The sequence below is a fragment of the Meriones unguiculatus genome, chromosome 1, assembly GCF_030254825.1.
Source record: "Meriones unguiculatus strain TT.TT164.6M chromosome 1, Bangor_MerUng_6.1, whole genome shotgun sequence".
NCBI lineage: Eukaryota > Metazoa > Chordata > Mammalia > Rodentia > Muridae > Meriones > Meriones unguiculatus.
The window spans coordinates 19,113,695-19,137,325 of record NC_083349.1 but is presented as its reverse complement, the minus strand read 5'-3'; the positions used below and the strand labels follow the sequence as shown (position 1 = coordinate 19,137,325).

Genomic DNA, 23,631 nt, shown 5'->3' with positions numbered 1-23,631 from the left:
AGGTAGTTTGTCTGAGCTCTAGTGTTATGAGATACAAACTGTGAGCCAGAAACTGTGATAGAATAAAGCTGCTGCCAAAGCTGGGTGCTTATGAACAGAGTTGAGTGGCCTGCCTTTTATGGCTACTCCCTGCTGCTTAAGGGGGATAGTAAGGAAACTGGGGTATGGTAGATGAAGGGGCAGGAAAGTAGTTTTTGTAGAGATCCTGGGGTGTGAGAAGGAGCCAAGAAGGTGAATGGACTTCCAAGGAGGGTTGGCATGGTGGACATCTGCACAGAAGGGGCTGCCTGTGCTGTCTTTCCTAGGCCACCATAGACTTGTTCAGTATTCTTTAGTCAGGTATAGTCTTTGTTATTTATTACTTTTATTCATTTTTATTTTGATGAGGAGATTACTCCAAATTTAGCTAGTGGAAGTACTTTAGAATTGGCTCTTTTTGTTGTTGTTATTGTTTTGGTTTTTTGAGACAGTGTTTCTCTGTGTACCCTTGCCTGTTCTAGACTCAATTTGTAGATCAGGCTGGCCTCGAACCCACAGTGATCCACCTGTCTCTGCTTCCCTGAGTGCTGCTATTATAGGCATGCAGCTTTGAATTGGCTTTTTATTCCTTCAATGGGGAAAGGAGTTGGGAGAAGTAGCTGGAGGACAGGGTATCTGAACTTCAATCTAGGGAGGTGATTCTTATCCTGTGGTTTGTAATCCCTTTTGGGGACCAAAGGACCCTTTCACAGGGGTCACATGTCAGATATTTACATTATGATTCATAACTAGTAAAATTAGCTATGAAATAACAATGGAAATAATTTTATGGTTGGGGTCACAACATGAGGAACTGTATTAAAGGGCTATAGCATTAGCAAAGTTGAGAATCACTGCTCTAGGGGGCTATTACAAAGCTATTTTGTCTCATGATTTGGCAATTAACTGTCTTTTGACTATGTGGATTGAAACAAGTGCATACATAAGTGTCATCAGCAAAAAAAGTTGGCTCTCTCCCCCCACCCCCATTTTGGTTTTTAGAATCAAGGTTTTGCTTCAGCCTTCCTCAGGTCTATGAGTAGTAGAATTTAAGTGTCTGAGACAATGCATGGCTTTATAACCAAGTTTTTTTTTTTTTTTCCCAATGGGAACAAAACCCAATATAAAATATGTAAACTAACAAAACTCCTATAATGTTTTATCAGAGTTACTGTGAACTTTGGTTTTTCAAAACAGGGATTATGAACTTGAGCTAATCCTCAGTATCCTGAGGGGAGACCTCAAGTACCAGGCTTCTCAGATGCTCACATCCGTTATGTAAGTGACATATTTATATGGAACACAGCCACCCTTCTATGGGCTACAGATTATCTCTAGATTTTCTTCTATCATGTGAAAGGTGCAACTGCTGTGAAAATAGTTGCAAGTTTGCATTATGTAGGGAATAGTCACAAAGTCTGTCACCTGCTCAGTCCAGACACTAGCTTTTGTTTGTTGGTTGGTTGGTTGGTTGGTTGATTTGAAACAGGGTCTCATCTAGCCTGGGCTGGTCTACAGCATGCTACCACCTCCCGAGTGTTAAGATTATAGGCATGTACCACCACACATGGCTTATGCCCTGTGGAGTATGACCCAGAGTTTCATGCATGCTACACAGGAATTGTACCAATCAAGTCATATCCCCAACCCAAGATACATTTTTAAAAAGATTTATTATTTTTAACGGTGTGTTTGTGTGTATGTATGTGTGTGTTTATGTGTCTTTGTATAGCTATGTGTATATGAGTGTAGTTGCCCACAGAGACTAGAGGAGTTAAATCTCTCCAAAGCTAGAGTTAAAGGAGGTTGTGAGGTGCTTGATGTGGATGCAGGGAATCAAACTAAGGTCTTCTGCAAGAGCTGTATGTGTTCTTGACTACTGAGGCATCTTTCTAGCCCCTTTCAGATACAGTTAAAAAAAAAATGAACCTTGTTTGAGTGAAACCTGGATCCCACAGATCACTGTATTGTTTCATAGCTGTGCTTTATACTTTGCTTGTATACAGGAAACTTTATGTTGTGGCCCCGACAAAACCAACAGCAAGGAAAGTCTTCTCTAGAGCTCTCTTCTTTATTCCTTCCATGATGCTTTTCTCCACATGATTTTGAAGCAGTGTCTGTTTTGAAACAGCTGTCTACTCATTGCGCTCACCGTTTCTGCACCCAGCTGTGACAGGGACACTCAGTGAGGGTGTGTGTATGTCTTACGGCAGTTCCTGGGGCAAGTGCCAGTCTGGCTCTACATCTCTGACTGTGATCATTGCTCAGCAGCCCCAGATGGGGCAAGAATTGGGGGCCTGCTGCTTGTCTCCTGCTGCTGCTGCTTGTTCCTGTACCTTTGTGCTTCAGACAAGGTTTTTTTCACCTCACCTGCCCTAGTTCTTCCAGGTCACCTGTGCGGCCTCCATCTGTGGCGATTCTAGGAGGCCCAGGAGGGTCTTGCTTTCTTGATGCTGGCCATATAACAGAGCATGTTTCCACAATGTAGCCTTTCTTACATGAAGTTTCCTCCTTGGCCTAGAGCTGCATTCTTAAACTCTTTTTATTTAATTTTTTTTTCTATTTTTTAATTTTTGAAACAGGGGTTCTCTGTGTAGCCTTGGCTGTTCTGGACCTGCTTTGTAAACCACGCTGGTCTTGAACTCGTAGTGATCTGCCCGTCTCTGCTTCTCTGAGCCACCATGCCCAGCTCATTCTCAAACTCTTTGTTCCTAGGATCTCTTTACACTCCCAAGTCTTAACTGGATTTATGTTAGTTATAGCTATCAGTATTTACTATTTTAGATGTTAAACAAAAATATCTTTCACCATTTAGAAAGGATATGGACTAAACATAATTTAACATAAATAACAATTTTAAATTGAAAAAGAACTGTTTTTCAAAGTGAAAAGGCTGGCAAGAAGAACAACCTTGCTTTTTGCTACCGCTGGAGCCAGGTCCCAGGGTGGCTTTGTGTTGGTTCTGCTAGGATTTGACCTTTGCCAAGCCTATGTAGAGCTGCATTGAACACTAATGGGGTAATGGTGAGAGAGGGATTTTTGGTTAAATAATGGGCCTACTTCTGACCTCCAGATCTGGACCTCTCCTCATTGTGGGGAGCCTCCCACAACATGGGAGATTGCTGAAGGTGGAAAGCAGCGTTCTTGTCAGCTTCTGTTGGTGAAAAAAGTTATAGCTGCCTGGAAATGGGGGGAGGACTGGGAGGAGAAGCTGGTCTCTGGGAAATGAGATTATCGTTGGTCATGTTAGTCCTTGTTTCTTACTCCTAATAGCCGGACAAAAGGGTGAGGCACTAATCGTCACTAGGGTGACACCTCTTTCCTGGCAGTGGGTGGAGTTCTGTGGCAGTGTAGCTTCAAGCTGACCTCCAGCCAGGGGGAGATAGACTGCCTGCATACCCTGCTACCTAATCCCACCCCTAAGTGACTAGTACCTTCTGGTCTGTGCCTGTAGGGTCACTTCTGCTGTAAACAATGGATAACCACTGAGGCCTGATACCTGAGCTCCTCTCTACAGGGGATAGAAGGAACAAACTCTCATACTAGATTGTCATCAGTAGTGTGGCTGGTAGTGTGGCCGGGCTCTTTCCTTGGTCTACTCTCTCTACTGTATCTTTTTGCTGTGACCTTGTGAACTGTCCTTGTATGCCATCATAGGATGTGGTGGACCTAGTACTAAAGGGCCAGTGCTCTTAGTAGATAGTAAGGGGAATTGTAGAAGCAGCCATGTTGACCAGAGAATGGGAGTTTGCTCTGCGTGAAGCCTGCCTGTCTCTGGGCTTCGCTTTTTACCAAAATGCTTGTTTCTTGGTAAAATGTTTAACTTTCTTTCTTTTTGGTTTTTCAAGACCAGGTGTGTGTGTGTGTGTCTGTCTGTCTTTCTGTCCCTGGCTGTCTATACTGGAACCAGCTCTGTAGACCAGGCTTGCCTCAAACTCTCAAAGGTCCATCTACCTCTGCCTCCTGAGTGCTGGGATTAAAGGTGTGGGGTATCACCTTCCTAGTGTTTAACAATTTTTAAAAATTATTTCTTATTCTGTATGTATGAGTATTTTTCATGCATGTTTGTATGTGCACCACATGCATATCCATGCCTGGTGCTGTGCAGGCCAAAAGAGGGTATCTGATCCCCTGGAATTGGAGTTACAGACAGTTGTGAGCCACCAGGGTGCTGGGAATCAAGCCTGGGTCCTCTTGAAAAGCAGCCAGTACTCTTTTTTAATACTTTTTATTTTAATTTTTATTAATTACACTTTATTCACTTTGTATCCCCCCCAAAAACCCCTTCCTCCTCCCTTTCCAATCCCACCTTCCCTCCCCCTTCTCCACACATGCCCCTCCCCAAGTTCACTGATAGGGAAGGTCTTCCTCTCCTTCCTTCTAATCCTAGTCTATCAGATCTCATCAGGAGTGCAGCCAGTACTTGTAATCGCTGAACCATCTCTCCAGTCTCTTGTGGAATGCTTTAAAAAGATCATCTTTAATGTGTGACATCCTTTTGCCAATGCCCCTCTGCCTTTGGGACTTGGCAGTCTCTGCATGCTGATGAGCTCTGGTCTTTTGGTAGGAAGACTTTCTGTATGGAATCTACCTTTCATTTTGTTTTCCTGCCAGGGATATTGCCTCCTGGTGTCTTCCTTTGGGATCTTGCTTCTTCCCTTGATTTGGCCCCTCAGCCCAATGCAGATAGTCTTTTTTTATTCTGACTTGTTTCGTCTGTCCACTTAGCATGGATTCCTCCAGGTACCTGACTGGCTTCTCTAAAGTCCCTGCACCTTATTTTCTCCCTCTTTTCTTTCTCTACTTTCCCTCAAGGTTCCTGTGACTGCAATACCAGGATAAGGCAGTAAGGCCATGAGTAGCTACTGAGCCCACTGCTCTCCTGTTCACACTCTTCTAAAAGGAGATAACCTCATATTATGATGGGACTACGTGCCAGATGGAGGTGCCACTGTAACAGAACTTGGAGAGACAAGTCAGTCCTTTCAGTGGCTTCCCACACAGTGTCTAACACCTGGGAAGCCAGCAGGGAAAGTTAGGTTGCCATTTTGCCATGTTGCATTGTTGATGTTTAAGACAAAGAACAAAGGGTACAGGAAGGGAACTGGGTTCTGCTTCTGGGTTGACACAGAGGGAAAAGAGTTGGAGCCAGGAGCCCAGAGGGAGCTGCCAGTCCAGGGTAGAAATAGGCTCAGGTCAGGCCATTGGGAAAGACAGGATTGAGGCACACATTTCCATGGAACTAGGAGTCTCTCTGTCTTGATAAGCTGTTTCCTTAGTGGTCTATGGTACTGCCATGGGGTTTGGGTGAGGCTGGGCCTGGTGGGGCCAGTATTGGTTTTGCCCACCTAGTACTAAAGGGCCAGTGCTCTTAGTAGATAGTAAGGAGAATTGTAGAAGCAGCCATGTTGACCAGAGAATGGGAGTTTGCTCTGCCTGAAGCCTGCCTGTCCCTGCCCACCTCTGAAGAGTAGAGACTGACTGGTGGTTATGTCACATCTGGGAACTGGGTACATAGGCGTGTTTACAATCCTCTGTGGGATTCACAGTCCTTTCTGCCCAGAGCTTGTGGAATTCTGATGGCTGTGCTTTGAAGCCTTGGGGGGGAATGTCATGGGAGGGGGAGCAGTATCTCTGCTCTTGTGGAACTTGGTTTTTTGTGTCTACTGTAGAAAGATGAATCAAAGCAAAAACCAGAAAGCAAAAATTAATTATCCCATCACTCAGATGGTTCAAGTTGTTAATACTCTGTGCCCTTTCCTGTGCTAGGTGTTCAGGATGTTTCCAGACTAGATGGTGCTTTTTAAGGTTCTCACCGTTGTGAGTGGCTGCTGGCACACTCCCCAACAGTTCTGGCCCATGCCTTCTCCACCTTTTCTGCTAGCATTAGGCAGAGCATTGCTATTCCATGGTACTGGGACCTTGATTTTCTTTTGTGATCATCTGGTTTGCCTACTTGATTGGTTCTCTGTTTGGACAAAGTCCTGAGTATTAGGATTTAGCCTTGAATAGGTCCCCAGAGACAAGAGAAAATGAAGGCAGACAACATGGGATGGTATAGGGCCAAATCATCTCTACCACTCTGAGCTGAAGTAAGGCAGAGGATCTATACCAGAGGGCAGTGGTGGCTGGAGAGGTTAGGGGTAGCAGAGATAGGCCATGGCACTCCTGGCATCTGCTGGGCCCTGTGTCTACCCTTTTTCCTTTGCTGACCCTTGCTTTTGTTGTATATTACCTTCTTTACAGCCTGCCCTCCGCCCCCAGCTGTTTAGTTCCTCAGGAATTCAAGGCCTGTTGACTCTTGGCATCACACTGCCCTATTTGTTCAGTGCTGAAGCTGCAGGGAGTTTTGAGAAAGCACAGAGTACAGGACATTGTGGAAGGCCTACATCAATTTTTCAAACTGTCTTTCAGGGAACACTTGCCAACTGAGATGACCAGGTGAATGTAAAATGCCCTGGATAAGTCTAGGAAGCTTAGTGGACAATAGTAGGGCACTGAGCATTATGAATGCCAACCAAGGTTGAATCTAACCAGTGGCTCCCACTCCCTGACTTTTGTCACCTGTTTTTCTCACCTGACATTTACTTCCATCCCAGGAGCGGGGTTTTTTCTTCCTAGTCCTTTGTCCCTGTCCTCCTCTTAGCTGTTGGGGTTGATAATGCAACAACAGAAGGGACAAGAGACCTTCAGGACCTTGGATGGCACACATTTGTCTGTTTGTGCTTATTACAGATGGAGCTACAGGCCTGGGTATTTCCTCAGTGGTCTTCCAGAAGTATCTATTTTTTGCAGTAGATTGCATTTATCACCCAGTGATTTTTTATTTTATTTTATTTTTTTCTCCTTTATGCTTGAGGTAAATAGTATGGTGGCCATAGTTACAGTGCTTTCTGAACCAGGGCTGCTTTCTGGCTCCCTCTCCATTCCTGGCTGAGGACTCATACTAGCAGCAGCTCTGTCTCCTAAAGGCAACATCTCTCCCTCTGTGGCAGCAGTACTGTTTGTGATGTGCTTTTCTATGTCATCCTTTTATTTTTTGCATACTTGTTTTGTCTTTTCTCTGGATTTACTTTTACCTCTTCCATACTCAGGCAGAGCCTGTGCTGTTGCTGTTACGCGTGGAATGGTGAGTCTCTCTTCCTGCCTACCTGCCTGCTCCCCCTGATGATAAGCAGCAGGGCTGTACTGAGTGATAGGCTGGAGACTTGTCTCCTTTTGTGCATTGGAAATGCAGCAATGTTGATTACAACATTTCCTCATCTATCACTGGAGGCAGGGGCCTTTTTAGAAATGACACTGTCAGCAGGAAGGTCACAAAATCATCTTTCTCAATATTTATACAGCATTCTGCCTGTGTTCTAGTGTCTGCACACCAGAAGAGGGCGCCAGATCTCACTATAGATTGTTATAAGCCACCATGTGGTTGCTGGGAATTAAACTCAGGACCTTTGGAAGAACAGCCAGTGTTCTCAACCTCTGAGCCTTCTCTCCAGCCCACAAAATCTTATTTTTCAGTACTTTTTGTTGTATACATGAGAATGTCTTCTGTCTTGGTTAAAGTGGTACTTGATACCCTGAGTTTTGCTGCAGCTCCAGGCCTGAGTTCTCTGTATGTCAGGGTGTTAGTTCTGAGTATTAGGATTTAGTCATAAGTTGATTCTTAAGGGACAGGTGAACACCAAGGCAAATGATATTCTGGGTAGGTTAGGCTGAGGGCATTTATCTCCACCACTCAGTGAGAATCCTGGGGAAGTTGGTAATGTCTGGCTGTCATGGACTTCAATGGCAAAATGCTGTGGTCATTTGGCTCATGTATGTTTACACTCTTTACTTCTTCCCTGAGGGCGTGAATAGTCTTTATGTTATGAGGAAGCAGCAGGTCTAAGATGCGGCTTGCTGCCTTTGGAGCTTTTTTTTTTTTTTTTTGTGGACCAGCTTCCTTTTTATTAGACAGTGAAGTTGTAACTACTTAAGTACTATTCCTAGGAATGTAGCAGGGCCCTGGATTTCCTAGCCAAGTGTTCCCTGTCTCTCTAGATGGCTGTGTGAAAAGCCCCACAGCATAGGCTCTGCTGCCATATGGGTGCTCACCAGGAACCTTTGGAGCTTGCATTCTATTCGTACAGGATCCAGAATGACTGTTCTGGGCCTGGTACCCCCAGCAGAAGGACGGGCTAGGGAGCCTGTTCTATCTAGGCTCATAATACACTGTACAGTAAAAGTGCAGTCTGCAATACTGGGTGGGCCCCAGAGTTGTCTACTCCCAGTAGGCTTCTTCTGTCCTACGTGTTCTATGGGCTGAGCGACTCAGCTGTGTGCACTGGTGCTCAGTGTTCTGACAGACAGTGGTTCAGCCCTTGCCTGGGCATGTATTAGAGTAATATGCAAGCAACAACACAGCTGGTAGAGTAGGGCAGGACAGTTACTAGTGCATTCCACCTGTGTCTGCCTTTTTACACAGCAAAGACACATTGAGATGGGCCTGGCCCAGCCTGCAATACAGAGATTATGCTTTCTTTGTACCAGCTACAGTTGCTTGTCACTTAGGAACTGTGATGCTGGCCTGTTGGGCCAGGTCTCTGTCTCTCTCACTATACCTGCTATATTGGTCCTTAGTGGCTAGATGGTGACTGTCTGTGTTGTGATTCTAGTAGGAGTTCTGGTTGTAGAGGCAGGTAGCCTCTGTTTCCACAATGGCTGGGAAGGAAGGGCAGCACTGGGGGTTCTTGTGAGTCCTGGGGGTGATGGTGGAGGTTGTGCTTAGGCTGGCTGTGCCGACAGATACAGTGAAGATGGGGTGCTGGGTCACTCCAGTGATGCTGTTGCCGTGCTTTGCCTCAGAAAGATGATGTGTCTTGGACCCCTCTGGAGATCCCCCTCTTGGTGATTCCTAAGTCAGCCTGTCTTGCCCACAGACCAGCTGCTGCACTTTAGCTAATAGTCCAAAGGTGTGAGGTTAAATGGCACTCACAGCTGTCCTTGGGCGCTGTTAGTGGTCTCTCTTGACTCTATGTTATCTGGGTCATGGACCAAGCATGGGAAGGTAGAAACCCTTTGGTCCTGTACTGCTGAAGCTACTCTCTCTGCCAGATGTGGCTGACAGAAACATTAATATAGTTATGGTCTTGTTTTACCCTGTCCTTAAAATGTTTTCTTATTAATGAATTAACTTATTTATTTTATGTGTTTGGGTATATTACCTGCATGTATGTCTGTGTACCCTGTACATGCCTGGTACCTGGGGAGGCTAGAAGGACATCAGAACCTCTGGAGTTACAAGTGGTTGTGAGCTGCCATTTGGGCTCTTTGCCATTTTAGGATTGGGACCGTAGGTTGGGAAGTCCCTGGATTTGTATAGTGGCCTGCCTGCCCTGGGCTGGGTTCAAGCTGCAGACCCAGTCTAGAAACCTATAAGGTTTACTGTTTCTTGGGGTGACCCACTCTGTGGCTCCAGACTATCACAGATACCTGGAGCAGAGAAGATCTATGTCCTGGTCTTTGGTTCAGGAAGCAACTAGAGGCAACGGAACACATCTTTCTCTTGCTTAAAAGACTCATTGGCAGATCTCTTTGCCTTCTCCAGCCTCATCCTTGTGTCCCACTAACACTGCATGGTAGTCAGGACACCTGGTCTATGCTCATGGGTATCCTGAGCCTTTTTGCCTTGTGAGCGAAGACCCTGTGTGATATTTTCTGGCTCCCATTTGCTTTGCCTCTTGTCCTTCTGTGACAGGAGCCTCAGAACAAAGACAAAGGCGGGGGGGGGGGCTGAGTTGAAGTGTGGTCCAACTTTATTCTTCCTCCTCTCTGGTCTTTGTAGAAGATGAAGTGCTGCCCAGGTGGTGGGGCTGCAAAAAGATGTTGGAGAGCTAAGCATTCCATAAGGGTGGACATCAGTGATGATGAGGGTCCTTGTTTGGCAGCTCAGTTAGATCTCCTTCAAAGTTGGTAATGAATTGACAACTTGTTGGCCATGTACCTTCATGCACACAGGTGCATGAACCCAAATGGATCAGGTCTCAGCAAGTCTCAGTGACTGGAGATCATGCAGAGTGGGGGGGTTCCAAACAAAGTAGCATTGAACTAAAATTTGACGGAGGAAACTATTTACGTAAGAAACCAAGTGTACTTCCTAGTAACCTGAGTGGCAAAGGATCAGTGATGGGAAGTAGGAAATGTCTTTAGCCAGAAGATAACATGCCCAGACTTGCAAAGTGCATATAGACCAGAAAATGGCTTGAAGGCTTCCATGTACAAGGGGAAAGTTGAGGTTCTGACTCACTGAGCAGCAGTACCAGCCAGAGAAGGTGAGAATGAAAAAAGGTTGAGCTGAGGTGTCAAAGCAGGAACAGACCTTCAGAGAGAACCAAGTGGAATGGGCTCTGAGACAAGAGACTGACTCTGGAAACAGGAAGGAAGTGAAAAATCCCTGGATGTGAAGGAAGAAAGAAGAGATGCATAGACACTGGACCTGTTAGAGCATCTCACTGGAGCCTCTGAGGGCCACATGTAAGAAATTGACCAACCTCCTGCCATTGACAGATGTGCTAAAAGTCTTGTTCGGGATGGTCTTTGGCTGGTGCTCTAGCTATAGAAATGACTGGACTTTGAAGAAAAGAATGTAAGATCTTATCTTAGTATTTTCTTTTTTTTTCACGTTGCCTGGCTGGCTTCTTGTATTTTAGGTGTCCTGGACTCACTTTGTATACTAGGCTGGCCTGGAACTCAGAGCCTGCCTCTGCCTTCCTGAGTGTGCTACCACACATACCTTAGGGGCCTTCTTAAATGGCTTGGGCAGACACCAACCTACTTTAGAGGTTGAATATAAATGGGTCCCAGGCATAACAACCACCAAGTTATAAGTTGTCATCTGTGGTAGATATGGTGTACAAAGACTTAGTCCTATGTGTAATCCATGGGTAGCTTCAGGCCCTGTCCCTGTCCACTGCTGCAGCTCATTGGACACTGCCTAGTGTGCCTTGGAACAGAGTAGACAGACAGGTCACTACTTGGACCACCTCCTCTTCTCTTATTCTGAGGGTCTCTGACCACATGAGTGACAAGACAATCTATGGCAAGGGTTTGCAGTGGCTGGGCTTTAAAGAAAGCTCCATTGGGAACATAGCTAACTTACCTCCCAAGTCAGAGTTGGACTCAGGTTCTCATTCACTTTGCTCTGTGTTCAGAGAACAAGCAGGTGTATCTTTTACCTTCTACATCTTCTCCTTTCTGCCTAGAGGTTGGCACAGATCCTGTGGTCTGATCTGTGTGCTTAGGGGCTAGCCCGGGAGGGGAGGCTGATCCTGGTTCTACTTATGTCTTGATTCTTTCTCCTTTCCTGGGTAGGGGTTGCGTACCTGAACTGTCCTGTTATAAACTCCTCCACTCTAGACATTGACTCTTGCCTTCACTTGTCCACTGCCCTGAAGCATTAGGAGTCCATCTCAGGGTAGGTATGTGTACAGACCAGAGTCTGTGAGGGAATTAAAGGGAACTTGCTGTGTGAGTACTAGGCAAATGTTTACCTGTTTGTTGTGTTATATCCCCTTCAGGAAGCCCTTTCCCCTGGGAGTGATTGGAAGAGCAAGAGAGGTATCTAGGAGTTCTTTAGAAATGAGAGCCTGTAAGTCTTGAGCCAGTTGCCTACACAGGATGCCCAAGTCATATTTTATCCCAGGCCCCAATGGCAGGATCATTTTTGGTTCTGTGGTTGCCACCTTTTTCTAGTGGGAGCTCTAGTGGCTCCAATTGTTTGGATATGGGTGTGGGAATACATAAATGTAAGAAAGTGCTGCTTCTAGATTTGACATCCTCTACATACTCCCATGATAAGTGTTTCTGCTTATCTTGGTGTCATTCAGGAAGTGTGAATGTATCCTGGGGTTGGTAAGGGAGGGCTCAGAAGGACCTTTTTCTTTTCTGGAAGCCTGTTGTGAGAAAGAAAGTATCTGTGACCTTATCAGAAGACTGGATCTGAGGGAAGACCAGGCAGGATCTTCATGTCTGTAATGAACTAATTGTGGAGTCACTACATGGGTGTCTTGGGTTCAAAAGAGCTGGGTTGAGGTGTATGGTACAGTAGAAAGGTGGGCCTGAGAGAGTTCTGGGCCTGCCCTCCTTTTCCCCTTCATTCTTCCCTTGATGCAGTGCCACCCTTTCTAGTCATGTCCAGATCATGGCTGTGTGGGCTTCTGATGGAGCCCAGGAAGTGGGCAGAGCCCTTCATGTGGAATGTTGTCCAGGCCACAGGATGAGAGAATGGTGTTGATGGCCTCATCTTGGAGTCAAATTTTTGCTCTCCTGTCTGTACCTTTTCCTTCCTGTCCAAACATTTGCTGAACTTTACTTCTGTACTTAGTGCCTGGGAGCAAACTCAGGACCTCATCCAAGGTGGGCAGATAGTTTACCACTGAACTGTACTTGCTTCCAATACTCTACCTAAACAAATTGAAGTCTTAGTAGTCTCTTAGAAGTATTTCACTGTACATCTCTGAAAGATGAAAGGTGGTTTTTGTTTTGTTTTGAGATAGAGTCTCACTTTGTCACCCAGCTTGGCTATAATGCCTAATCCTCCTGCCTCTCTCTACTAAGTGCTAGGATTGCAGATGTATGCCACTACTGTATAGTCAGAGGAAGTCTTCTCTCAGTGTTCACATTTTCCTAAGAACTGCCCCCCTCCCCCATATCTATTCCTCTTCTTTCCCTCTTCCAGTTTTCCCACTCCTTTTCTTTCCTTTTACTTATCTACTCCCTCTCCCAGTTCACTGTCTTCTTGACTCCCTTCTATCTGAGACCTAGATAAATCCCATGGGTGACTCTCTTAGTGTTGCCAGATGCCATCTGAGCTGTAAGAGCATCTTCATTGTACTTTTCTGTTAGGGAAACTGGTTTGCTGTATGACTGCCATCTCTACTGTACCTTTCACAATATTTCTCTTTTCTTGAGCTCTCTGCCCATACGCACCTTGACAAAGGCCCAGACTTCTCCACTAGTGTATGTGCTTCCTCAGATATGGTGGCACTGTCAGCCACTGTCATTGACAGGGTCTGTGAAGTCTTTGGATGTTCCTGGACACTGTAGGATGTTTCACTTGTCTGCTTTTCTCACTAGGTAGATATCTGTGAAGAAGGCTCTCTTGTGGCTGCCTTGTGTACCCAAGAAAGTCAGGGTACATGCTTGTCTTTTTTTCTCAGTTTGCCAGCTCTCAGAATGAAGAAGTACCGGTTTAAGATTCATATATCTGTGAGCATTTTGGGGTTGAAGGTCTGCTACATGTTAGGGCTTTCACTATACTCATAAATACTTCATTCCAACTTGAGGCAGGCTTGTGGTCTGCTCTGCTGTGGTACCTACTGGAGCCCTCATGTTTGCATCCCTTAGACCTGCCCAGGCTCTCTGCTACTGTCTGCAGGCTGCAAAGTGGCCCCAGCATGTGGCCCCTAAGCCTTGCCTCAGTGCTGCAGGGTGCAGGTAATTCATCATCATCACTTAACTCTCCCTGAAAATGGAAGCTTGAAACAGGGAAACTTGGGAGGTATAGGGAAGAGGCAAGCTAGATACAGATTCCAAGACAAGTGAAGGCCACATGCAGGGGGGTTCAGATATTTTGGTAGGTGCAAAAACAACAGCCTTCGTGGGTTCAGCATGACCACATTTGTATTTTCACAAGACCATCTGATGATATAGGGTTCTATGTCATTAAGTGTGGCTTGTTGGAGCTATGACCACATTCCACACACCTACTGTAGAGTCAGTCTCTCATTGTTCTCTGTGGCATGTGATACCTAGGCAGGGGATGTCAGATGGGCTGTGAGCGTAGGATAGGTCCAGGCAGGCCCTAAGGCAAGAGTAAGTTGAGCAAGGGTGAAGTAGAAAAGGAACACAGAGAAGTGGAATGCCAAGAAGGCCTCATTGTCAGGAGTAGGGTGCAGGGACGGACGATGAGAGACAGCAGGTGAATATGCTGCTTCATAGTTGTATATCTCTGCAAGCAGAAGAGCTGGCTGATGTACATAGGTGCTTGTTGGATTAGACTTGCCAGGGGGATAGGACAATGAAGCTAGTGTTTGACATCATCTGTCTGGCAGTTGAAGATTGCTCTTCATGTGACTATTTAGAGCAAGCTGCACAGATAAGTCCCCTCTGCTAGGTTTCTGTTAGATTTGAAACACTACCTCAGTCTGTTCAGAAACTCTTCAAGTACTGATGGCCTTTTCATTTCCAGGTCCAGCTAAGAGTATCCAGGACTATTGCCAGATTTCTAGAAAAGTGCTGTACTCTGCTCACTTGAACACACATTGTTCTCACTTCACAAGTAGGAAGGTAAATCACAGAGGTTGATGAGCCCAGGGAGTCTGGTGCTCCAGAGCCTCCTGACCTGCTATGGAAGGCTTCTGTGGAGCATCCACGCAGTGTCCAAGAAATGGCTAACACAACCTTATTGCTCCTTCAGGACTCTGCAACCTCTGTGTAGCAGTGCCCGTGGTCTCGTGGTGTCCAGTTCCCTGAAGGCCTCAAAGGATTGTAGGCCTGGAAACCAGCTGGCCCAGACCAGGGTGGTCATGTGGAACCCACCAAAGCTGATTGAGAAGGACTGGCTATTTATCCATACCTCAGCATGCCCTCCCATCCCTAAGTGTGTCATCCAACCCCCACACCAGGATGTAACTACACTCAGGCTAGGCTGGGCCATGTTTCCACTAGAGGGCACTCTTGACCATTTACGACCCCACAGTGATCCCTGTTCACGGTACAAATAAACAGTTACTCTTTTGTGACTTTTCTGTTTGGTTAGTGGCCTCTCCTGAGTTGCTGTGAGGTTAATGAGAGAGGGCTTGAGGAAGCTCTGCATAGTAAGAGCATATCCAGTACCAAATGTGGAGTTGGCACTGGAGCCAGTGCCTAGCACTCTTAGGTGTGTCTGCACACATGTGACCCAGAAGCTGGCCCCAAAGACCTGTGCCTTGTCCCAGAAGTGGTGGGAGAGCCAGAGTGCTCATCTGTGCCAGCTTAGGGCAACACTAGCATTTTCATCTCTGACAATCCTGTGGTTGATGGGGAGTATTCTAATTGGAGTACTTTAGCTTTATTTTGACCCACCATGCTCATTGCTGGTATTTTGTTTGATAATTCCAGGTTGTCTTTGTCTACTCCTACATCTTAAAAGCAGTCAGGATAGCCATGGGGACATGTCCATTCTGTGCATGTCTGGTTCTCACCTGAGTTCAGGACTCTGTTAAGCAGGTACAGCCCTCTTGACTCATCATAGAAACTCATCATCACTTACATGTGGGTGATTTTTTTGAAGGGGCACCCAGAGGAAGGGCTTGTACTTTGTTACATCATTTACCCAATTAGATAGCAACCCTGCTTAAAGATTATGGTCTGCTATTATCCCCTCTCACAGAGTGCCCTGGGCTTAGGGGTCATGTCCCTGCCAGGATTGGGACTGGTGGCTCTGCACCCTGAGCCCACCTGAAAGTGGTTGCAGGACTTTGTGTATGTTGGATGTAAGGTGGATACATAGTGGTAAGCTTTGGTGGGTGGCTGTGTGCCTCATCTCCAGTGCCCTGGTTTGCTGCATCTTCTTCTGTATATGTCTGAGAGACAATGATGGGCAGCCCTGCCCAGGGGATAGAGACTACAGCTGTTGTCAGAGCTACACTCTTAGTTTTTGGTCATTGGAACAAATCTCCATGGAAACAGTGTATCGGAATTTTGATTTTGTTTTCTTAATTTCTTTTTTTCCCCTCTTTTGGTGCTGGGGGAGGGTCATAGCAGTGGTACTTATTATGGGAGCAAGGCTCTGTCTTAGGCCTGTTTGCTGGCTAGGAAGTAGGGAAGATGTGGAGCCAACTTACCTGCCATGGGAGTCTGCATAACAGGCTTCTTCTAGATGCCCTAGAGTCTACCTGAGAGGATAGATGGATGTCCCTGATATGCCCAGACCACATGGCACAGACTCCACACTGGTTGCTGTACATGGAGAAAATCAGTCTTGTGGACTTCATGAGAGGAAGGGCCATCTTGCCACTTCTGGTGTGTCATTTTGTAATCAGTGCTTCGTCCAGCTTCATTATTTGTAAGTTATTCTGAGTTTGAATGTGATAAATTGCTAAAAATCAGACTTTCTGATCCATGAGTCTTCATGTTTTATATGCTGAAGCATTCTGTGGGCTGTGGGCAGGGAATGCCTGGCCTGCTATCATGGAAGTTGGTGATAGCCATTGTCTTTAGTTGTTTCTTTTCTTTTGTTGGCCTTTTGCTCTACCACTGCTTTGTATATTTTCTTCCATGCCTTTTATTACTGTTTTTGGGTGGAGTAGACATCTTGGTGTTGATTTGCAAACATTTGGACCTGTGGCATTGTTCCCCTGCTGCTTGGGCCCTTTTCTAGGATTCAGGTGACAACAACCTACAGAACAGACGGGACAAGGAGGTCAGTACTCCTGAGTAACGTTGTGAAGATTTATAGAGACTTTCAGGAGCAGTGGGGTGGAAAGTAGGAGACTTCTGGGCAGAGGGCACAGCAAATGCTGGGATTTGAAGAAAGCCTGTGTATGTTAGCTGTTGGCATTCCTGCCTGTATGGAAAGGCATCCTGATACTTGGGAGCCTAGGAACCACAGGTGGGACAGTGTCCCAGTAGAAGGGTATACTGAGACACAGGAGCCCAGGAACCACTCAGCTTTTCGAGGAAGCCTCCTCAGTAGAGGCAGGCGTTGCAGCATTGAGGGAGGATATCCCTGGCTGCTCTAGAGTGCTACAGTTTAACAGCTCCTCTTTACCACTGCTCTTCTGTGATAAAGCTGGCTGGGGAGGGTATCCCCTGCTCAGGAGCCTCAGCCCTGCTCCACTTCTTTGCTTCTTGGCTTCTTGCAATGAGAGAGTCACACCAGGCAGCAAATCTCCTAACAGAGATTTATTGGGAGGGATGAATCTAGGGGCTGCCTCTGCTCCCTGGTGAAGATGGCAGAGAAACAAACACTAGGCTGGGCTTATATAGAATTTCTTAGGGGGCAAAGCTTTCTAGGACAGAGCTTTTCAGGGTGAGGATTGGTGGAATTTCAAGCCCTGAGATTGAGGGAGCTCAGGGATTGGTGAGTTTTCCTGTTGGGATTGGTGGGATTTTTCTTGTAAGGTAGGATCTAGAAACTTTCCTGCCTTGGGGCTGGAAATGACAGTTATAGTCTTTAGAAAATGACTCTTAGAGAAGTTGGGGCCCTCCTTGGAGGGAGGGTTGGCCACTTTCCTGCCTTGAGAGTTTGCAAAGGGATTTCATGCCAATTTGAGTCTGTGTAAATAGCCAGCATTAGCACCTGTAAGTCATAGGAGGCTTTGGAGACCCTTGTCAGTCTGAGCAGTCAAAACAGTCACTGCTCTGGTTTAAGTGTGCTGATGCTCGTATTGTGCATAGGCAATACTCCTGCTTGTTCTCTGCTTTGCCCTTCTACTTTCTGCTATGGATGCCATATACCAGCTTCTTGGACCCAGGAATGGAGAGCTGAGTGAGCCTATTATAAATTTCCCACCCAGGTATTACTGTGTTATATTAAGCAGGAAAAAAGATCAAGATGGACTTTGGAGACTTGGATTCCAAGAATCATTTGGGCAAGCTTTGCTTTGAGAAAGCTTTCTCTGGCCAAGACTCAAGGCCAGGGTCAGCAAGCTGCTGAAAGGTAAACTGCTTTGCCATGACTGGCTGGTGAGGTAGCAGGCAGTGCTATCAGGCTTTTTCCCATAGATGCTGTGTGCTGGAGAATCTTCTCCAGAAGCCACAGTCTCTCATTTGCTGCTTCCTTGAAGAATGTGAAGGATGGCCCCTGGCATCTGCTCTGCTGTTCTTCTCACTTTCAGAACACAGGCAACTCCCACATGTAATACCTCTCCTCCATCTTTAAAAGACAAAAACAAAAACACCACCACCAAAAACCCATTTCCAACTAGAGAGGAATGTGCCTTTGAGGGGATAGCCTGCCTGCCTGGTGACCTGCAGCTGGTAGAACAGGTGGCCAGTGCTCTTTGGTTTTTTTGGAGTGTCAGCCTCCTGCTGTTCTACCCACCCAGTCTTTCACAAACTGACAAAGACTGACAAAGCCCTGACAAGGCCTGGTGGTTCTGCTGGGCACTTCTGTCATCTGGTATTTGTAATACAACAAACAAGGACAGTGCCAGGTGCTGCATTGACCTCTCAGATCTTAGAGTCCGCTTGGTGGCTGTGACTCCTCTTCCTTAGAGCCATAGGCCAGGCACAGTCAAGGAGGGGTGCACATCATGCTATGTAATTGAAGCTGAACTTCTGCAGCAGTGGGCCTAGGCTTTCCTACCTGTTTCTGATGGTGGTGTTCCTGATTGGCAGGGGCAGTGACCCATCTTCAGAGGAGCTGTCTGCATTGGGATCCTTTGCACTCCCTTCTGAAGATGCCTCTTATCCTCTCATAGAAGTGCCCTTTCATTTCCTCACTAGACAGTTTCTCTGTATTTCTCACTCTGAAAATATTACTTCTTTTCTGGATTTCAGGCTTTTCTTTTGGGGGGAAAAAAACACCATAATTGTACTGATTTCTAGGGTGTTTGTTTGTCTTATTTTGTTTTGTTAGAGTACTACAATAAGGTCTCTGTGGGGCTTCCTTGCCTGGTATATAACATGGAAGGGCAGGATTAGAGGGGCCACATAGGGAGCAGGCACCCAGCAGGCTCTGACTAGCTCTGCTCTAATCTGGCCAGCCGTGTCAGAGCTGCTGCTTCCTTCTTGTGTAGGGCTCCCTACCTCCTTCTTGTGGACTGAGCTGGGCTATATTTTGCAGCTAAGGTTTTTATACCACCAGGCAGGGAGGGGCAGCTTGGCAGGGCTGGCCATCACTTTTTCCTGGCTGCCTGTGCTCAGGGCCTGTACAGCTTGGTGACATGCCAAGGGTGTGTGATAGACAGGATGTCACAGTCTTCCTGCTATGAATGGATTTGGCTTTGAAACCTACAAGCTCATGGGAATAGTGAGCAATCTGCTTGGTGGGTATAGGGCCTACCTGTGATTGCAGATGAGCCTAGAACTGGTTCTGTGCCTCAGTAGTACCGGGTAGGCCTTAGCCATAAATACAAGTCTTCCTTCCTCCCTAAACCTTACCATTTGCCATGTGTAGTAGCCTGTGAGTGCAGCAGGAGATGCTGAGGCCCTTTAACACCCCTGTCCTCCTGTTGGTACAACTGGTGGGCCAGGAAGGGTGACTGTGTAGGCTCCAACAGCCTCTTAAATTGTTCAGTTTCTGGTGGGACATGAGCTTGGAAGAGAAGGATTTGGGTATCATGGTGGTTCGTTTCTATGCCTTTTAAATTTGTCCTGGAATTCTGGCCTTCCTCCTCTTCTGAATAGATCAGGCAGCACTTCTTTCCAGCCTTATCTTGCTGCTGTATCCTCATGATCACTGCTTAACCTTTACTTTAGGAGGGAGGGTGTTTGGCCTGCTGTTTGGCCCCAGTGAGTCATTTGCTTGCTGCCTTGGAGTTGGGGCTCTTGCTGACTTATTGTGGCTGAGTTGTGTGAGTTTGCAAGGCATGTAGGGGGTTCCATTTGGCCTCTTCTTGTAGCTGAGGTATGCTAGCACACTACCTCTTTCTACATTGTACATTGACTATTGTAGGTTGACAGGTGTAAGGGAAGTTCCTTCTGACAGGAAAGGATGTTTCTGTCCTTGTCTTTCCAGCACAACGTATGAAGGAACACATGTTGAGTTACAGCATCACTGGCTGGCTTGTGGGAACCGTGGTGGGTTTTTAGGGTAGAGCTCACAGCAGCTTCTTCTCTGCAGCCTCAAGAAGAAGTGGGATACCTCATCTTGAGTAGGAGTAGACTTGTCTTCTGAGCCAAGCCCAAGATTCCTGGTGAAGGGCTGTGGAATCCTGGCACAGGAGCATCCCTCTGGCTACATGGGTGTAAATGTGGTTGTCTTCTTTCCCTGTGTACTTGTCCCCACAGGGACTGGTGGTCAGGGATAAAGGCTCCAGTGCTGGGCTGCCAGTATAAGAAACCACGTGGAACAGCCTTGATGTATAAGGACCAGGTCAGACCCCACTGTAAGGGAGGGCTTGCCTCAGCCACCAACTTCTATCTCAGACAGTTTCTTCTCCTATGGGTGTACAATGTTGGTAAGTAAGCTATTTATAAAAATTCTCCGTGTATGGCAGCTCCACTTATTTATTTATTTTTTCATTCATTCATTCATTCATTTATTTATGGACTTTTGAGATAGGGTTTCTTTGTTACACAGAGCCCTGGCCATCCTGAGTTCTTGAACTTACAGAGATTCTCCTGTCTCTGTCTCCCAAGTGCTGGGATTAAAGGCATGCACCACCACTAGCAGCTCCTTTTCTTGTGACTGGTAGGATGTTGAGGCTTTTCTTAGGTTATTTCTGGGCCATGTCTATCAGTGGAACCATGACTTCTCACTCCAGAGCTAGTCCAAGCTGTTTTGAGTATTAGTGTTTGTATACAGGATCCTTTCCTCAATGGGCATGTTTACATTGGAGGATGTAGCCTAGAAGGAGTACTATTATCCCTAACACTTTCCTTTTCTTTCTTCTATTTTTGTTACTGTGAATTTTTTTATCTGAAAAATGAGAGAAAGGGGCATATAGCTGTAGGTGGAGCTCAGAAGAAGAACATTGATATAGTGTGTTGTGGCCCTGAGTTCCATCTCAGTACTGCAGAAAAGCAACCATCCCATGGCACCACCACTATCATTAGGTTGTGTAGGACACAGATGTTCCCAGAACTTCCTCCCTGGTTTTAGAGTGGCCCTTCTTAGCCCTTCCTCAGAGGAGCCATCTCTGCAAGTCCAATGGGGTAGGGTTGTCTTACTTGTCCTAGACTCTTGAGTGGACACTTGGTGCTGTTCTTTTACTTGGTACAGCCTCCAGGATGTCCTCTAGTGTAAGCTGTGCTGAGTGCTCTTTCTCCTGGAGTGCAATATATGTTTAGAACAACTCACCAATTTAAGGCATGCGCTTGGGCACATACACTGACAAACCCATGTAGCCATAAACCACATTCCAGGAACAATATGGAGTATTAACAGCTTCTGAAGCCATTTCTAGCTTTGCCCTCACCCACTGCCCACCTGCTTTTAGCTTTTCATCTGTTTCTGTTGAAATGTCATAGAAAGGTGCTCCTAGGATGCCTTGGTTTATCAGCTTGGGCTGTGAAGTTGGTACTTATTTTACACTTTATGCCTCTGGTTGCTGGGAGACAGTGTCTGATAGGGATGACATACAGGTACTTTACTGATGGTTGTTTAGGTGGTTTCCAGCATTCAAAGACAGTGAAACTTCTATGAGAGTTCACAGTTCACTGCATCTGAACCTCCAGAGAGGGAGTAGCTTGCCAAAGTCATGTCTGCTCCCTATCTCTCCCAGCCCTAGTTACTGGTCCCCTGCTGTCACAAGTGGTAGAATGCTCTCACTGTTGTCCTAGCTGAGTTCCCTACTATCAGGCATTTCTTTGCATGTACTTTTTAGCCAAACTATCTTTTAAAACCTTTGCCAATTTAAAAAAATCTATGGAATGCAGAAATTCTCTATATGATAAGGAAATATTTTCCAGCCTGTGGCCTGTCTTTGTTTTCTTTATGACATTTTTTTGAAATACAAATGTTTTAAATTTTGATTTGCCAGGATTTGTTTGTTTGTTTGTTTGTTTTACTGTGATTTATCTGGGTGGCTGCTTTTTTGGTTAGGGAACTGAGTGTCTGTTCTTTCTGTTCCTAGGCTGTCTTCACTTCTCCACTTGCACCCTTTTGTTTATATGTGCTTGATTCCTAAGATTGGGCATCAGTACTTAAGTTTCTGTCTTTTCTTACTGGGGCAGCCAGGCATGGAAAAGGAGAAAGTGGAACGATCTACTCCTCTGCTCTTGATATTTTGATTGTCTACCTATAATTCAGGCCGTGCTTGTGCTTTCTACCTCTGCTCTCTGGAAGGCCTTTTTGTACCATCTTTGGACCTGGATATGACAGCTGCTAGGAGGCATGTTGAGGTACTCTCCTCTCCCATGGGCATCCAGTTATCTGGGCCTTGTGCTTCTTCTATCAGTTATGAGCAAATGAGAGAATAGGCCAACAAAATTTGATCATTGACACTATCATTGACACCAACAGTGTTGAGCCTTCTTCAGCAAGAAAGGTGACAGAGGCCTAGACAGTTATACATATGAGGGGCTTGAGGTAAGACTATGACCAGAGTGCCACTGTGTAAAAAGTTGAGTGAGGAGATTTGCTAGGAGCACAGTCAAGTCACTTCACTCACTCATGGCCCCATCTCATTCCCAGTGTTACTGTAGGTGGTTTGTTTTTTTTTTTTTTGTGGGGGGGGGGTGTTCAGAAGGAAGCTGGTGACATACTTCCTCTTGGGACTTACTGGTGTAGGTCAGATAGTGTGCAGCTCCTGACTTTGTGACTGCAGTGAGAAGAATGAGGGGCTTTAAGATGCAGGGAGGGAAACACTTGAGAGAAAATGATTCAGAGCTGACCTTCTGAGGGAACCTTCACACACCCTAAGGGCAAAATTACTTGAGGTCTTGGCCTGGCTGCTGTGTGGCTGGCTGGCATAGAGAGAGCCTGAGAGGGGAGGACACATATAGATGCACACACAAGCATGAGTACAATTTTGCACACAGCTTTAGCCCTCCCTGAACACCACATGAAAAAAAAAAAAAAGGATGAACTAGATCCTGTTCTGTTAGGTCACACTTCTAGTGAAAATATTATATTAGGATGAGTTGATTAGAGTTAAATAGTTGCTTCTCCAGCTGGTTGGGATTCTGCCATGGGCATGTCAGCTGCCCTGTTCTGTGTGATTAGGAATTTGAGAAATGGGGCTTATGATAGGTGTAAGTGTCTACGTAACACCATCAGGGTGGCCTATGAGCAGGTCTGTAGGGGATTATCTTGGTTATTTTAAATTGAGGCAGCCAGACTTTTCTGTACTGTGAATGGCACCATTCTCTGGGTTTGGATCTTGGATTGTACAAGAGTGGAGAAAATAGCTGGGCGTGGTGGCACACACCTGTAATCCCAACACTCAGGAAGGCAGAGGCAGGTGAGTTTGAGGCCAGCCTGGTCTTACAAAGGGAGTCTAGGCCAGCCAAGGCTACACAAAGAAACCCTGTCTTGGAAAAAAAAAAGAAAGAAAGAAAAATGGAGAAAGTGAATGAAGCAGTTAATAGTATCTATTAATTGCATGTATCTATTCTCTCTGCTTTTCACTGGATATGATTAGATGACTTGACCTCCTCCACAGTACTGAACTGTAATAAGCCAAATAAACCCTTTCTTCTGTAAAGTTGTTTTTGTCCAATATTCTATCACAGTAACAGGAAAGGAAAGTGGGAAAGAGATCTCTGTGTTAAACATACCCATTGTAGGTATGGAAATACCTGCTCTGATGCTTTTATAGGGTTAGGGAGGGATCTGCTGAGATGGAGGATGCTGTGATAGGTAGATGTTTCTCCTAGATGCAAACTCTGTGCCAGCTGCTATTGATGTAAGAAAAAAAAAAAAGGTCTTTGTCTCGTTTTTCAGAACTTTGGAGTTTACACAGTGTCCACCAACCATGTAAGAGC

General features: G+C 45.9%; 1 protein-coding gene across 4 annotated transcripts in view; it reads left to right on the top strand.

The window, feature by feature from the left end:
• Positions 1-23,631, top strand: part of Mob2 (MOB kinase activator 2) — a 56,138-nt gene that overhangs the window by 6,161 nt on the left and 26,346 nt on the right. The window lies entirely within an intron of this gene.